Raw genomic sequence first — 17,738 nt, 5'->3', positions numbered from 1 at the left:
CAGATCCTGACCCACCAATTCACCCTGCCATCCTACTCCAGAAGAAGGGCTGTAGTTCTCATAATTAGAATATTTCGAATGCTGAGGACGAAGAGAGTGAAGTCATTTCAGTTCTGAACTATGACTTTGTTGCTATTGTTCCGGAGCATAAAGGGGATATTTATAGTTTCAAATTTCTGAAACATCATTCCTGAGAAGGAAAAGCCCTGTGCTCCCCCCAACACTAGGGACCTTTTTGTAATGTAGGAGTAAAAAACATCCTTGTGGAAGGAACTTGCAGGACAAAGCAACAGTGGAAAAAAGAATTACAATATTATGCAGGGCAGAATTTGATGTCCAGATGCTACTGCCTCTATGATTGCCTTGATGACTGCTACACTGGCACTTTCTCCAAATGAAATAACAGTTATAGATATTCTAGTGTTTAGACGGATTCTTTTACACAGACAGTTCTTCTTATGTGAAGAGTGGCAATGTGAACATGAATGAATGTCTCATCCCACCGAATGTCCTCGCCACGCAGAGCAAATAACTCTTCTACTGTAAAAATTTCACTACTAGCTGAAATCACTTTCATATGAAATTATCTGTATTCAGCCCCACCTCCGCTACTAACTCAATAGATGGCCACATGCAAGCCAATCACTAGCATGTATGATTGCAAGCAATAAGCCCTCACAATAAAACATATGCAACAGATTTGCTTCAAAAAAAAAAAGAGGAGGAGGAGGAGGAGGAAAAATGGGGAAGAAAAGAAATAGAATGTAGGTATTCTCACTGTTTTCCATACTGTTATCCATATTTTTCTCAGCCTCAGCTCCCTATCTGGGGATAATAATAATACTAGTCCTCATTACAGGACCGTTTTATGGACAGGAACACAATAATGTATATGAAGTGTTGAATAGCATGGCAATAATTTAAAAAATGGGGAATGGGAAGAAGCAATGCTAACTGAACAGTTTATAAAGACATGTTAATCATGTGAAAACAGACAGGGCTGGGCATAATCTGCACACCTGCATAATACATATTCTTGCAGAATCTGATATCTAACACAGAAGTCACAGAAATTTAATCTCAGATCTCTTTTTAAAGTATAGAGATATTTCTAATCCTAACAACTGGCAAGAAAAGTGTAGGTATATGCTGAAGACTGGCTGGAAAAGTCTTCCAAAGGTCATGGGAGGAAGTGCTCTGATTGTATTACTCTCTTATGGATACTAATACTACTCCTTGTCTCTGCTGGCCATCAGTCTCCCTTGAGCCTTCCACTATCCTCCTCCAGAACAATTCCAAACCCTTTGAATGCTTTAAGGAGAATCATGCAAAGAAAATATATGAAAAACTGAACTTTCATACTCCATTCTGAGCACAGTATTTGAATTTCCCTGATGTAGAATTGGGATGGCAGGTTATGTATAGCTCTGGAGTTACAATAATATAAGTCATGCCAATAGGAGAAGGAAAAATGTTGTTCATCATTTGCCATAAAGTGTAATAAAGATCAAGATTGCAACTAAAACATCTTAAACACTGATGCAAATGAACCCTCAGACCATGGCAACTCCTGAAGCCATATGCTGAACCAGTCTGTACTGCATACTGCCACGGAACCATATTTAGGGAGATTTGCAGTAGCATGAAAACAATAGCCACCTGGTTCAGTGTGCAAAAGCCATATCAAGCAAAGCCACCCACACCCACACCACACACGCTGGAAGCATGACCAGATTTAAGATTTACCCAACATTGACCTAAATGAATTTAAACTAAAGCACTCACTTTAAAACATGTGTACAGCAGGGATCACTCTTGATTTCGAATACTTAAACCATTTCAAATTCGTCACTTGTTTCACAATTAGGGCTAATTGTGTTATTCTGTCGCTTGCATACATATCCCCAGAATTACCCAATTAACTCTTTTCTTTTAAGTTATTTCCGTTTTATCCAAATTTACTCTATGAACCAGTAGTTTCCTCTAAGACTTAAGAGTCTAAGCCCTACACTGGTCTTTAACTTCTGGATCCCAGAAACTGGCACATGCATGAATGCTTCAATCTCAGTCCCATACCCCACACCCTTTAAACTTAATGTTATTATCCCATGTTGAATTTATTCTATATGAAGAATCATCGAACCAAGAAACAAAGAAGCTATTACTTAGCAAGAGCCTTGCAGCTGGGAAATGGAGGGTATGGCAGAGGGGGCTGAGGGCCGTCTTGCTGGGACAAAGAGTCTGGACGTGGGGGAGGAATGAACCCAAGTGTCATAAAGAAACAAGGAGAGAGGATACCAAAGAGAAGGACACTTTGCCTGAGCCGCTTTCAACCATAGAGCTACGCTAGCCACATAGGCCCAAACTTGTGCAGCCTTTGAGTCCGCACCGACACGCTCTGGCAAGGGCGGCCACCAAAGCTGTCAAATCCTTCACCAACGTGCCCATCAATTGCATTCAGCGCTTCCCGACCCACATTGGCATTTTAATTACTGTTGGGTAAACTAATTTGTCCAAATGAAGGCAACTCGGCCTAATAGAATATGCAGGCTCCCTGACCTCTGACAGGCAATGACACAGGATACAAAAGGAGGCAGAGGAAAGCTTTTTTTTAATCAGAGCCTTATTACTCTCTATTACTCCAATTAGTCAAGCTCCAGTGCTCCAAATTGGGGGGGAAATTGCAATTAAATCAATTTTTGATGGTCTGGAAGTGGGTTACCGAACCGCCTGGCCTGTGAAACACTGATATTATAGCAGCAAAGGTCAAAGTCTTTGTCGGCACCTGTGGGCCCCCCGCCTTCCCTGCCTCTTCCTCCTCACTGCTCCTGTGCCCCTGCTAAAGCGAATCATTAGAACATGTCACGTCTTATCGTGGCTGCCACCAGCCCCGCTAACCTAATCAGTTGACATCATTATAGAAGGTAACTCCTGCAGTCTGAATTTAGTGCTAAGGTCACACAAACTCACAGCGTCCCCCCTGCTAGAGAGCGATGGGAGGAGGGCCCCAACAGTAGCAGCATTGCAAAGAGTAGGAGAGACATGGGCACGGCACAGCGGATGGTCTCAAGCAGTGCCTACATCATGAAGCCTTTCCAACTCTGCACACATACCCAGAATTGATTGGATAGTGAGAGAATGCTCTTCTCTCCTGGGAACATCACCCAAGACATGGGACGCATGAAACTATCGGCAGCTTAGTTTTAATTGACCAGTCCCAGCCCTCATGTACTCATGCAGGAGCATGAATGGGAAAAAAGAATAAAAGGCAACAAGAGAACCTGACAGATATGCTCTGAAGGATCAGAATACAACACAAAAGTAAGACTACACCGCCATATATTTAGCTGGCTATAACAAGCAACACCCACTTGGGACCCTACGAAAATAAGACATGGCCTACACATGCAGCAGAATGAAGTAGAGGAAGAATGGACAAGCTGTACATTCAGGATACAATTTTTGGAATGCTGCCCCTTGTTTAAAACACACACAACTCAGGTAAAAAAAAAGCATGTTAGGGAGACCTGCTGCTGTAGTCCAATCCACACCCGGCTGGGCTAGTTTCCTAAATGCAATGAGTTTGGGGTGTGATTGTTTTAGTAAAACATATTCAGAAAGGTAATACCAATCCAGTTTCCAGACTGAAGTGTAATCCCAATCCAGTTTCCAGACAATCATCATCTCAGGTCTCCACCACCTTGTTCTGTTGTATGTGTAGTCCTGACCTAAATAAGATTCCATTGGAAATCAAACTCAAGACTGAAGCTAGATGTTAGGAGGGAATCAAAGTATTTCCAACCCATATAATGTTAATGCAAGGGGAGTGCTTGCAGAGAATAATTAGCCTGCAGAAGGAAGGGGGTGTTTAATGTTTCCCCACCCATTGATTCTCCCTAGCAATTTTCATTTGATTTTCTTTCCACAGCCAGACTCTGAAATACTTGATGCTGTCACACACATATGTGTGTGACAGCATCACACATATGGCATTTGCAGAATAGCAATCTTTGGCCCCAACTGATGCAGTATGGATATGCAGCCCCTGCACATGTTTGGAACAGAGTATGGAGCAAGAAGCTTTTAAAATGGGAAAAACTGTATGGGGAAGTGCTCTTTGTGCTGCAATATCAGCTTTGAACTGGCCTCTATCTTGCATGTAAAGTGGAGCCATAGCATAGTGATAGCGCACATGATTTGCATACAGAAGGTCCCAGGCTCAATCCCAGACATCTCCAATTATAAGGATCTGGTAGCAAGCGATGTGAAAGACCCGTGTCCTGTTTGTGGGTTGCTAGTCAACAGCTGGTTGGCCACTGTGTGAACAGAGTGCGGAACTAGATGGACCCTTGGTCTGACCCAGCTTGGCTCTTCCTATATTCTTATGTTCTTAAAGTCCTTTTGCCTGAGTCCCTGAAGAGCCATTGTCAATTGGAATAAACAATGCTGGATTTGTTGGACAAATAATCTAACCTGATAAAAGGCAGCATCCTATTAGTGAGTCATGGCTCACTAAAACAGCAGTTTCCTATAGGCCAGAGCTAGTAACATAAGAGGTAGCCCAAGAAATGGTAATCTATTTTTCTCCAGGATATTCCCTTAGAGTGAGTGCAGAGTTATGTAGTCCATACTGGTTCTCGCCAGGAAATGATGTCACTAGCATGTACTAAAGCACCCCACACACTGGATTAAGGCAGTTGGAAATGTTGAAATAAGACTCCCAACCCCTGAATTAAACACAACTGGAAGAGTCCTTTGTTTTGATTAGCAGGCCTTAAAGTGTGGCGAGCCCAACCCTTTCCTCTCTAAACTGCTCTTTCCCATTAAAAAAACCCTTTATCATCTGAATGGATATAACTTTTTTTGAAAACCCCAACAACATCTAGGTATTGATTCTATACCTATTACACTCTTTCAGAATATAGAGCATTTGATGCCAATGCATTCTGCCTGCAAAAGCTTCTATACATCACATCTGGACTTTGTAGGAAAGAATATTCCAAAGGGTACTACCACCATGATAAATCTTCTCCTGCTAGATACCAACCTGATATCTGACAAAGACGATGCCTGATGATCTTGATGTGCAGGGAGAAGCTACTCTCTAAAATAGCTGGACCCAGACCATTTGGGACTATAATAAAGATCAATATAAGCACCTCTTAACAGCAGTGTAATATGGTCCAAGCAACCAGTACTAGGTAATAGCTACATTGCTGTGTTCTGTACCATCTGAGGTTTCTGAGCTATCTCCAAGGGCAGTCTGACACAGAGCATGTTTACAATCATCCAATTTGGGAGTTGCCAAACGAGTACATGACAGTGGTGCGCATTGCTGCAAGTCTAAAATGCCAGTTTAAATTTCCGAGAAGGTTTTTTGTTACAAATGTAACAAAAGTATTAATTCTTAGTGCTATCCCAGTCCTGCTTCCATATTCTTTTAACTCTGCCTGTAGCCCTCAATCTCAGTTAAGTTCACTGCTGCTCCAAAACTTTTCTTCTTTTATCCTGCCAACACCCATCAACCCAACAGCTATTCTAGTGCCCATAGTTCTTTCCTTCTCTGAAACACTGCCTCTTCCCGGCTTTGTTGGTGGCCTCCAAATCCCAAGCGAAAGTTCACACTACTGTCTGGTGAAGCCCAATGGAGCTGTTTAAATTTACCTGCCAAGGATTTTTATGTTAATTTATTACCAAAATGTGGCGGCACATTAGTAGAATTATGAGCAATGAGCTTATTAGCCACTGCTCTCTAAAAGTCTTTACATATACAGGTCTATGAGCTGCTATGGTGCTATTTTCATAGCCAGCCTGAGATTCAATTGCTCTTCAAGCATGCGCCATAAATTGTACACAGTGGAGCTACAGAAGAACTTCGCCTGGTCCCTCCAGGTGCTGTGATGGAGACATTTCATATAAAGAGAGAAGAAATCTCGGGCAAGGAGATAGAGTGTGTTTCCAGGATTTACAGTATTTTCCCACACACCCCAGAAAAAAAAAGGTAGGTAACACTAACAACAGAGGCATGGAAAGATACCAATAATTCATGTGTGTTCTGTTTCCCAACCTGGTTGGAAAATTGGCCCCTGGGAAGTGAGTGTACGCATTTCACACTAAGAAAAGCATTGCGGATGTGGGGAAAGCCATAATTCTGAACTCAGGGGTAGAACAGAAATGCCTCTCATTGAAGGTTCAGTTGAAGCCCAGGCTCCAGTTGCTTCATTGTTTCAAGCCTAGAGTACTGCTCAAAATCCTCATCTTCAGCCTATGATACACATACACTGCTTCTATACATGGGATTTTGTCTCATACCAAACCTTCAAATGTGTGCTGGGGAGAAGGGAGGAATCCCAGTAAAGCAAATGCCTGATTTCTAGGAAATCAGAACACTTTCTTCAGTCTCGTGCAGGACTTCAAAAATATGAAATATATGACTACCTTTATATTAAACAGATTAGAGCCAACTATTTCACCAGTTTCAGAAAATCTATTCACAATTTATTCAGCATACAGCATTACCTGGCTATTCCTTTAAGATCAAAGGTAAACACTGTATGATCTTCTCCAAGGCAGTGTTGTTGGTTTTTGTTGCTGTTGTTCATAGAATAGTAGAGTTGGAAGGGGCCTAAGAGGCCATCGAGTCCAACCCCCCGCTCAGTGCAGGAATCCACCCTAAAGCATACCTGACAGATGGTTGTCCAGCTGCCTCTTGAATGCCTCTAGTGCCGTACTGCTCTAACAGTCAGGAAGTTTTTCTTGATGTCCAGCCAGAATCTGGCTTCCTGTAACTTGAGCCCGTTATTCTGTGTCCTGCACTCTGGGATGATCAAGAAGAGATCCTGGCCCTTCTCTGTGTGACAACCTTTCAAGTATTTGAAGAGTGCTATCATGTCTGTTGTTGTTGTTGTTAGGCAGTTTATAATTTTTTGTGAGATTTATAAATATCTCAGCTTCCATTTTTGAGGACCTTATCCTCAAAATTATGGTAAGCATTATTGTAATTGGGTTTGAAATCCAAAGGCAGAACCCAATCCTTAACACGAAAGGTTAAAAATCCAACTAGTTCTAAATTGATATATTTTCCATGTTTGTTGAGTCAGGCAGAGATGGGTCATATGGCATCACTGAAATATTTTCAAAGCAATCCTCAGTACTAAATGTATCTCTTCCCACTCCACCCAAAAAGTCTACTAAAATGTAAGAGGTAAAGCTCTGTCCTACTTTGAATAGCAGAAAGAAGCAACTACATCTCAGATACTTATTGTCCCTTTGCCATGTCTCTTTGGCTATTATACTGTTTCCTGCTTGATTGCATCTGAACAGTTCCAAATAAAGACACCAGGCTCCACCCAACAAGGTAATCTTGCTGCAATGGAGGGGGGGGGGGTGTCCCACAGTGCATATGTCTTGAACAAGTATGACATTAGTAACATACCCAGACAATTAGTTACAAATGTATCTGTCATTGCTACTGATAACTCCAAAATAGTTCTTGCAGCACAACCATGGGGCTAGATAATTTAGGATGGCTTCACAAAGCCCAAGACATCCAGCTGCTTATATTGGGCTTGTTCAGACAACATTGCAAGCCATAGTTAGGCTGCAAAACCTTTTGCAGCAAATGGTTAGTGAGCATGCTTAAAACATGGTTATGTAGCCACCACGGTTAGGAATGATTCACACAACAGGCTAAGTCATGGTTCACATGACATACTAAGCCATAATGTTTAGTTCAAAATACTTCACCACCGTGCTTAGTTTGTCATCTGAACAGGGTCATTATGTCAGTCAGGTTGGGCTGGACAGAAAGTGATTTCAGCCATAATACCACCCAAACCATGGTTTGGCACTATATAAAGAAGCAGTGTACTTCTGTGCTCCTTCCTTCCCTTATTCCTGCCAATTTTCTTCCCCCACACCCTTCCCTGGGCCACCTATTTTGATTTATCAGCAAACATAGTACACAAACTACGGTGGCAAGCCATAGTTTCAACAGGGTTTAAAATCCTGATTTGCCCATTTCAGACGTGATAGCGAAATTTCATTTGCTGCTAAATTAGGAGCACACAAGGAGACAAAGGCAGGTGCAGGCACAAGGATCATTCACATAGCAGCAAACTTAGGGACCTTGGAAAAAGCTGCAAGAGATTCAAATGAGTTTGGATTATTTTGAATCTGACCTGTGAATTCTGTAATAGACCAGCTTTTTCTGTGTCACAGATATTCTGTGGATAGGCAGACCAGCTTTCACTTTTGGGAGGGATTTGCACTAATTTGCGCCAGCATTAATGTACATTAGCGGAAGTGTGCATTAGCGCTAATACACATTTGCACAAATGCACATTAGTTAGTGTGCATTAGCAGTAATTCACATTTGTGCATGTGCAAATTAAGACAAGTAGAACTGATTATGTCAGTGAGGACAGAAGACAGCTGACAATCTGTGAAATTCAGACAGAACGGTTTTAACAAAATCTATACATCCCTACGTAATTTGGTGTTTCAGCTGAAACAACCCAGTGTCTTTTTAGGTGGTTGTTTTACTGTTTCTGTACTACCTAAGCTTAAATCTTGACAGGGGCTACTGGGGGAGCTTGTATAAATACTGTCATTTTATATCACCACATTCCTAGAGCCATCTCAGTTACAGACCTTTTACTTAGTCATAAGCTATTAAGAAACTGTAGATGGTTGTTGTGCAAGTGAATACAACCTACTGCTGGCTAAAGGAAAATATTTAAAACAAATTTCCAGTGAATGTGTGGATGAGAGAACTATCTTGAGACTAGGCTTTTACTCTGTGTCTCAAAGGCTCAAACATTCCATTTGAGACCAGGTTTGAATGCTAAGCAGTGAAATGACACAAATGGAGCAGAAAACCAGGGCAAATTGGGCATATACACTTTGTTGCTTACGTACATCCCATAAATGTTGTCCTAGCTTTTGCTGGGAAAATGCCTGAAGTTATGACTTCAAAAATAATAGATAAAGGAATCATAGACTGTGGCTGGAAAAACATATTTCAACTGCCAAAACAGATACTAATAAATCACATTATATTACACAGTACTCCCACATTTAACCTTGAGTTTGCAGGAGTAAGTGTACTGGGCTCTTTTCCCACATGTGTCCACACAACGTCACGATAACCCTGAGATTAAGTATCTATGCAAAATACTTCTTGGGGCCCTATTTCCACAGTGCAGCAGCCCACTGAGGCAAAGCAGTGGCCCTAACTGTGATTTGTCAATGGTCTGTGAAATCAGGCATAACAGCAAACCACAGTTAGAACAAGTAATGGTTCCAAACCAACTTCAACCTGGTTTGTCAGCCTCAAACAAACCATGATTTATGGGCAGGCTTCGGTTCAGACATTGACCTGCTCTGGATCCAAACAACAGTTTAGCATTACATGGAAGATCTTGTTTCCCCCTCTCCCCCCTCTCCTCCTCAAGTGTGGTCACAAGGAGTTTGAAAACAACCATTTCTATTTTAAACTAACCGTACTTTGTTGTTTCAACCAATCTGGGAACTGTGGTTAAACTATGATTTTTCAAACAAACTAGGATCAGAAAAGTTTTATCTTGGCATGTACAGAAAAACCATGGTTTAAGCTAACAAACATTTGTCCCAGTTTGGATGAAATGACAAACTGTAGTTTAGTTTATAACATAAGCATATGGTTTCAATCACCTTCTTGTGGCCTTGCCGGAAAAGGAAAGGGGAGGGATGCATGAGCCTGAAGTTGTTCACATTGCACTAAAGTAGGGTTTAGTGAAATGTCCAAATACAGGCACTAAAAATGGCAAAGTTGTTGCAATAAGAATACAGTTATGCTTAGTTGAGGAAACAGTAGTTGGTATATACCCACATTTGTTTGCATATAATGCAGAATAAATCAGAAAGCAAATGTTCTAAAGACTAGACTTTGAAAGGGAGACCAATGGTGGACCAAAAATGACTATTAGCTTCAGCTATTGGACAGAAATGTAATAAATACAGAAAGCATTTTTCTAAATGAACTAAATATTGATAGTCTAGTCAGTATCTCCTAACATCGCTCATGGAAAAGTTGAGTTCTTTAATTATGTTCCAAACTATTGCTGTTCCCAATATGCCACCTGCTGGTCTTTAGGTAGGGCTTCGTATCACAGAAAATCTTTCTCTTCCACCCACATACACAGTGGCTCCAGCAGCTACAGACAGTAGAGGGGAATGTGGGTTCTAAGGTTCAAAAGTTTTGTGGACAAAGAACACAATTCCTGTTCCACTGCTCAGATGGGTCCCTATGCCCACACACACACCTTACAAGAGACTGTGAATGGCATTGTCACATTTTTCAAAGCTTGCTCAGGTGTAAAGCTCCAGCGATTCCTTTTTCTGACTTATTTGTTCTCTCCCTCTCCTGCTCCCCACTAGGTACATTCAAGCCACTTAACAAAGCAGGGAGGTTGGGGTATATATGTGGGAATCATCCCTCCCTCCTCAATGAAGGCACTTTGTTTCCCCACCCAGTGACAAACAAGGGCAAGAAAAAAGCCACAATTTCTAAGCAGCAGCTCACTACCCCCTTCACTGAGTGGAATTATTTTCCCTTAATTGCCTGGTGGGAATCGTTTATTTGGGGAGGGGGATTCTCCCCTCCCCTCCCCCCTGCAAATCTATATTGGGCTATTGAAGTTTAGTGGGGCTTTCACCTGGAGACATTGGTAATTACCCCCTTTATTTTAAGCTTCTACCTGTAGCTTCACACTTGGGGCTGGACTCACGCTGCAGGGGGGCTTTGTTCACACTAAATACAGCCCCTGAACAAACCGCTCCAGCAGCAGGAGCACACAGCAAAGTGGTAATTTCCAATCCAGCGTAATTAGCCAAGGTTCTTTCAGCCACCATCACTGAATGGTAAGACTTTGCCAAGGGAGGGTGCCCCATGTGGGAATGGCAGGCCCAGACATGCATGCAGTATGCAGATAAAAGCTTCTTGGGGGTCCAACCTGTTGAGGAGGGGAGTGAAGAGAAGCAGCACCTCTACCCAGAGAGCTCTCTCTGCAAAGGCTGGTGCATAGGTACCACCACAGAAATGCTGCCTCTCCTGGCTTTCATACTGAGCCTCAGATCCCCCCTCCCCCACACACAAAAGATTAAAAGGAAGAAAGCAGGGCCGCGCTAGGAAGGTCGTTCTCCAATGAAGGTGTATTAATTACCTTGTCGTCCTGAGGTAGCATTTAGGATAATGTACAAACAGTGCTTTAAAAATAGCAACACAGATCAAAGAAAGTTTGAAAATTTACTTACTGCCTTCTCTTTGGTATGTGCATGTCCATATGCAAGGATAGTTTGACACAGAGACACTTGTGAAAAAGCAATCCCATCCCAAACTTCATTCTGAAATCTCTCCTGTAAATGAATCTGACGAGATACCCCCACCCCACCCTGAACATATGAATTGCCTCAGTAAGTGTAAAGCACAATCTAATGTGGATGTCTGTCACTCTTTCTGGCATATGTCAGAAATATACACCTGGTATTGAGTTGTAACTAAAATTCACACACAGGCAGAATGAGGGAATGGCATGGTGATGGATTACCATGAGACTCCCAGTTTTGATTTGATTCGTGTTGCTGTCATTGTTGTTGTTTAAAATAAGTTTCTTTTACTCATGATTGCAGATATACACTAAGAAACATGTGGAGAATGCCTGAAGGAAATCCAGAAGCTGGGAGCAAGATATCCAGCAATCAGAGGATGGAATGCCAAGCGTCCTGTACAGCTTTATTCCCTATCCTCTTGGTTTTGATCCCTAATAACCGTCCCTAAGCATTAATAACCATCTAACCATAATGTCTCTCTCTATTTCCTGTTCCCATCTCTTTTGCCATACTATTCCTTGTATTTAAAAGTTATCTGAAAACTATACAATATTAGAAACGAAATCAAAACAAGAGAGTGGGGGAGGGAGAGGGAGAAGTTTTAACTCAGGAAAAAGAAACTTAGTGGGCAGAAATGAACATGAAACAACCCTTCTGAGTGGCTGGTGAGGGAGGGAAAAATAAATTTAAATGATAAGAGCAAAAGGTAGAGGAGTAAAGAAGGAGAGAGAGAAAAGGAAGGAAGGGAGGGTCAGAGCAGCTGGAACCAGAGAACTGATTGGGAAAGTTGGACCACCAATTACAGTAAAATATTGCTTGGAAGGGACCTGGATAAAATAGAGACCCAGTTTAGTTACGTTCGCTGAATGTGTTTATCCCTGGTTGTTTTATTGCTCACATGTTTCTTGTGATGTATGTATGTGTATCCATTCAGATTTTTAAAAATTCCCTGTTGGCATTTTTATTCAGTAACATTTAAACTTTGTTATTTGAAACTCTGAACTGTTTGCTCTTTTTGTTACCCACCCCATGTATAACAGCCAATCCCCACACTACCTAAAGTAGATACCCGAGACGCAGAGAAGTTTAAGCCTAGTTTGGTAAAGGCAGCAGGAGAAATAAAGATTTCCACCTGTTCATGCCATCCAGTCCCTCATGTTATTAAGGATCAAAATCCACAAGGCTTTTACTTAAGCATCTATGGGCAAAGGTAATATCCAAAATACATTTCCAGCTCTGCCAGCTATAACTATCCAAACATTTTATTCGAAGTACTTCTCTCCATCACACAAAAGAAGCCATTTTGGATTAAATTATAAATCTAAGATCCTTTCCTTCTTCACTTTGCCCTGTAAACCATCTCATGCATTTGGAATGTTTTGTAAAGAAAAGCTGAAATTTTCAGCATATTTAGCATTTCCTTGGTGAATATGCTTTCTTTTAAAGAACTTCAAGAACTAGTTAAGGTGATAAGTTACTACTGTACCAAAGGAAAAGAGCTGGAGGGAGCCAGGACAGGGAGGCGTTGAGACCCAGATGCTCCTGTGGAGGATGACATCATCTGTGTTCAAAGCAGTGATGAAATAGCCATTGAAGCATCCGTCCTCCAGTCACAGCACCCGAGCTCCCCGCTGCATCAATGCAGGATTTGCTGCCATATACTTTAGATGGCTTAAAAAAGTTTGACCAGTTCCTGGAGCAATGCGCAAAATTCAAGAGAGGTTCCAGAATGTGACCTCCCTGCTTATTTTCTGTTTAAAACTTGTTCCAGCTGGCAATCAAAACTAATATTCTGCAAGTGCCTGAATTTTAGCAGCAAAATAGGTTGTGCAGTATTAAATCTATGCTAATCTATTTACTTTGGATATCATTTCCTGATTCAGAATTTGGCAATCTTGCCACAAGTAGACCACATCCTAATGTAACAAGTAGCAACAAACCATTACAGGTATGGCCTGAAAGTACATGATGCAGCAATAGGTTCTGCCAATGCCTAGATCATAGTCTGTCTGGAAATGTTGTCTACAACGTGTCGAGTTCCATGGCAGAAAAAAGGCAAGATATAAATGTAATAAATAAATAAGGATGCATAAAGATCAATGAAGCCATTCCAGTTCCCGATGCATTTTGAGCCAACTGTTTTTTTTTTTCTGCCCCTGTAAGGGGCAGGCAACCTGCAAATAACCCCCAAACAGCCCATGAATTATTGGAGGGTTGCTGCCCCCTCAAATAAAGTTATGTCATCTGTGTTCGGATGTTGTAGCAAGCCACTCCAGCAAGGGTAATTAGGAAAATCTGATTGGCATGTATGACAGTGGAAACAAGCCACCATGGCTTGTAAACCAAACCACGATCACATGAAGTGGGTCATAACTTTATTCATAGAATGGAGAGGGGGGACGATGACATTGTATTCGATTTGTAGCCTTCCTTTGTTTTCCCACTACTTCTTCCATTTTCTTACCAGAAAAAAATTCTGTTAAGGAAGAAAAGTCAGAATAGCTGTACAATCCCTCTGTCTGGAAACACCCAATGATTTTCAAAAGCATTTCTGTTCCTTCTCTGGTAAACCTCACTAGCCTGCAGATGGCTAAAGGGTTTTAGCATAGACAGCACAAAGTTGGTGTGTCACAATGCAAAGTGTATATACAATTGCTTTCCTTTCTAGAACTGAGGAACTTAAATAGAAAACGAAGAGCAACAGAGGCCCACTGCAGTCCCAGAACAACTAGCAAATTCCAAGGATTTGGAGATAGACATGACTGGTATTCATGTTCTCTTCATTCCCAGAACAAGTTCTTTTGGCCTCATCAGTTTAGGAAATCTAGTACAATGCTGGAAGGACCCCAGGATTGCACATCTCTGAAGATCAATGTAGAGAGAAACACACATACAAGCAGAAGACTGGAGTAAAAGACTTGCTTCTTCCACTGCTACTATAAGGTTGGACTTTAGGAAACAAGCTACAATACAAGCAACAGGTGTGACACCAAATAGCTGCCCTTCACTTTGAAATTTCAGAATCAGCCTCAAAATGCAAGAGACCAAGAATTAAAAGCAGGCTTGCGGTTATGTTCAAACAAACCGCTCCTTCCAATTATCCCCTTTTCTTTCTTCACCCTTCTTTCTGGAGCAGGGGAGGGGCAACAGGCACTGGTTCCTGCCTTCTTTTCTGAAGGAAGCAAGCTGCTGGTGCTGGGCTTTAAGCCCCCAACCATGTGCTAATAAATCTCCAGCCCATCCATCACCTCTGTGCAGCCTGCGCTCCTTAGAGGAAATGGGCTCCCTCTCTCCAATTAGCAGCCTGTGCCCACCGACCATGGAATGGTCTTCATTTAACTTTCCTCCAACAGGTGGAAATGCCGACAAAAGCAGGCACTGCCACCTTATGGGATGGGGAAGGGGATAAGCATTTACTAATTAGGCAAGGAGAAAATGTGAAGATATATTTTGAAACTCTTACACCAATCTGACCATCATGATTTCTACATAACACCCAATCTATCCAAAATCTGGTGAAGGTCCCATCTAGAAATGCACACAGAGCAATGAACTGGAGCAGGACTGGTTTTGCATTTCGGTGATTCCTCATTTCAAGCTACTCCCTGTACCAAATTGCATCCTGCACTACAAAGAATTCTAAAGTGATCTAAACTCTTCTGCAACACTAGTCTAGGCTTATAATCAGTTCGCTCAGTTTGCCATCTTTCCCCAGCCTCTGCTAAGGCTTTTCAGCAGAGGAACTTTATGAACTGAACAACAGGCTCGGCAAGTTTTTTCCCCAAAAAATGTGTAACGCGTTATGTTGTGAGCCGCTTTGGGCACAATTTTGTGGAAAAGCTGCATACAAATGACAAGATGAAAAAAAGATGAGATGGGATAATACTGCACATTTACATATGATACTTTGATTTTTCTCTCAGTAATCTTTGCAACTGTCTTCTGCAGCAGGTCAGTATTATTATCGTCCCCATATTGCTGGTGGCAAGCTGAAAGAATAGTGGTGTGCCTAAATCCACCTAGCAAGATCATGGCTAAGGTCAGATTCAAACTGAGGAAACCTGCCTCACAGGTTAGCCACTTAGCCACTATGCTACACCACCTCTCATTGAAGTCAGAATTAGGTACTCTCTTGTTGAATTAATAGAAATTAGAAGAAACCATGCTTACTTGACTTTTACTGGGGTGATGGCTCAGAGAGGACAAGCAGGGGCAGTGCATAAAGTTTTCTAAGCCTTTTAACATGTGGTTTTCAATCATTTAAAGTTTGCTTATATTGCAGGTTGTTTTAACTGGGGAGCATCGTTTCAGCATCCTTTTCAGAAGCAATTGAAGAACAGGTGTTAACATTGCAGCTTTTGTGACCCATTAATCCTCTGTGTACATGTGATTTAACTTGTGCTTGTGCTTGCAAAATTCTCTCTTTTATGTATGCATTGAACCACTTCTATAAAAAGACAGCAAAAGGACAAGAAGGTGCAAAGTTAGGAGAAGGAAATAAAGGCAGTAGGATGACAGGGAAATCAACGCAGAAATTTAAAGTTTTTCCCAGACACATGTGTTGCTGTTGTTGTCCCAGAAACATTATACAACAGTGACTTGGGAAGATTTATTTATTATTAGTTTACAGGTTTTATATACCACTGAATAAAAAGATGAAACATAGTACAGCAAGGTTGCTATATGCTTCTATGATCTGCTCTTTTGTGTTGCTGATAATGTTCCAGTTTGGACATCATGGCCAAGAGGAGAACAAGCCGCAGCAAGCCTCAGGCTCACACATATTCTCCTCCTCATCTTCCTCCAGCACAGCCAACAGGAAGAATTCAGCTTTCACTTCTGGTTTAACTTAACTGCACCTTGCTATTCCAACAAACTGTGGTTAATGCTAACTATGGCTTATTTGAAACAAGCCAATTTCCAACCATGTTTTATAAAGCTGGAGTTTAAACAAACAACAGCTGAGATTAACCACCGTTTAAGGTTTGGAGGACATGCTAAACTGCAGATAATCAAAACTGGAAGTGAACATTTCCAATCTCCTCCTCATAACTGTGTTGGAAGAGGGGAGGGGGAAACACATGAACTTAACTATGGTATGATATCTGAACAGTCTAATCTACCTCCTAGCATATACAGACCACATAATAGTTCCCCGATGAAACAGTGCACATGGGGAGGATAACTGTCCATCTACCCAGAATATGTGAAGGCCTGAAGTCAATTCAGTTCCTACAGAAACTGGCGTGAGCTTTTCAAAACTCCCTGCTGGCTATTTGTTGTAAATTACTATAGGAATTCAGTTCTATATGGTATCTACATATAGACAGATGCAAGAACTAAGTTATTTCTAAACACATAGTAGTTTGGCAGCAAGCATTTTCACACTTGTTGATTGCTGCATGTTAAAATTCCCTTTATATTCATCTGTCACACAAATGTGCCCTAGTGAGGACTAGGGATGCTGGAGAATTATTTTCAGTTCACATTTTTAAGCAAACTGACCTAATTCACACTTCCCAGACTAATATGTGGATCAGAAAGCAGTTATCCTTCAGATTACTTTTTTTTTTTCCAAATTTTGGAATGCAGTTCTTGGCTCAAAAATGTATAGATAAATGTGTAGTTTGGAGAAAATTTAACATAAATGAATATTTAAGGGGAAATGCTTACAAAAATCTATACTTTGTGAGGAAATGCATACAATTTAAATGCAAATTCCCATGTGTGTTTTTAATGGAAGAAAATGGTACGGAACAGATTTATAACTGAAACACTTGTGAAAGTAACATGGACCAGAAAGGGATTAATCCGTCCATCCCTAGAATGGACACCCATACACACAGAGAAAGAATGGGAAGATCAAATTGAGAAAAATACAAATATCCCCTTTCCATCTGGCAAGAGGTTCAAATTTCTAGGAATTATATATATTTATGAACAAAGAAAGACTCAGACCAACTCCCCAGTACTTTACCCACTATTTTTAAACATTTATAAATATATAAAAACCAGAAGGGTTGTTGTTTTTGTCTGCTTTAAGGGGCATTCTGTGAAGAGGCCCAGCACCCTCTCCTCCTGGTAATGAATCCCTGTAATGGCATGCCCTGCACTCCAATTAGGAAGAAATGCTAATTTTCTCCAGTTGAGCACCCCCTATAGTTGTATCTAATTTGTTTCAATGCTTTCATCTCTCCCCTCCATTGCATTTTCATTTAAAGGTTATGATCTGTTTGTGTCCTTCATGCTGCGCCCTGACAAGACACCCCTATGAGAGGGCTATGTGCCCCCTGCAACCTTTCTAACCTCTGTCCTGAACAAAAACCAAAGCCATTTTTCTCCTGCCTTGTGGAGGGGCAGAGGGGAGT

General features: G+C 41.3%; 1 protein-coding gene across 2 annotated transcripts in view; it reads right to left on the bottom strand.

Annotated features, from left to right (window-relative positions):
- FBXW4 (F-box and WD repeat domain containing 4) overlaps positions 1 to 17,738 on the bottom strand; it is an 81,809-nt gene that overhangs the window by 23,225 nt on the left and 40,846 nt on the right. The window lies entirely within an intron of this gene.

This window comes from Elgaria multicarinata, chromosome 8 (assembly GCF_023053635.1).
Source record: "Elgaria multicarinata webbii isolate HBS135686 ecotype San Diego chromosome 8, rElgMul1.1.pri, whole genome shotgun sequence".
Classification (NCBI taxonomy): domain Eukaryota; kingdom Metazoa; phylum Chordata; class Lepidosauria; order Squamata; family Anguidae; genus Elgaria; species Elgaria multicarinata.
This window is presented reverse-complemented; position numbering and strand designations above follow the sequence as displayed.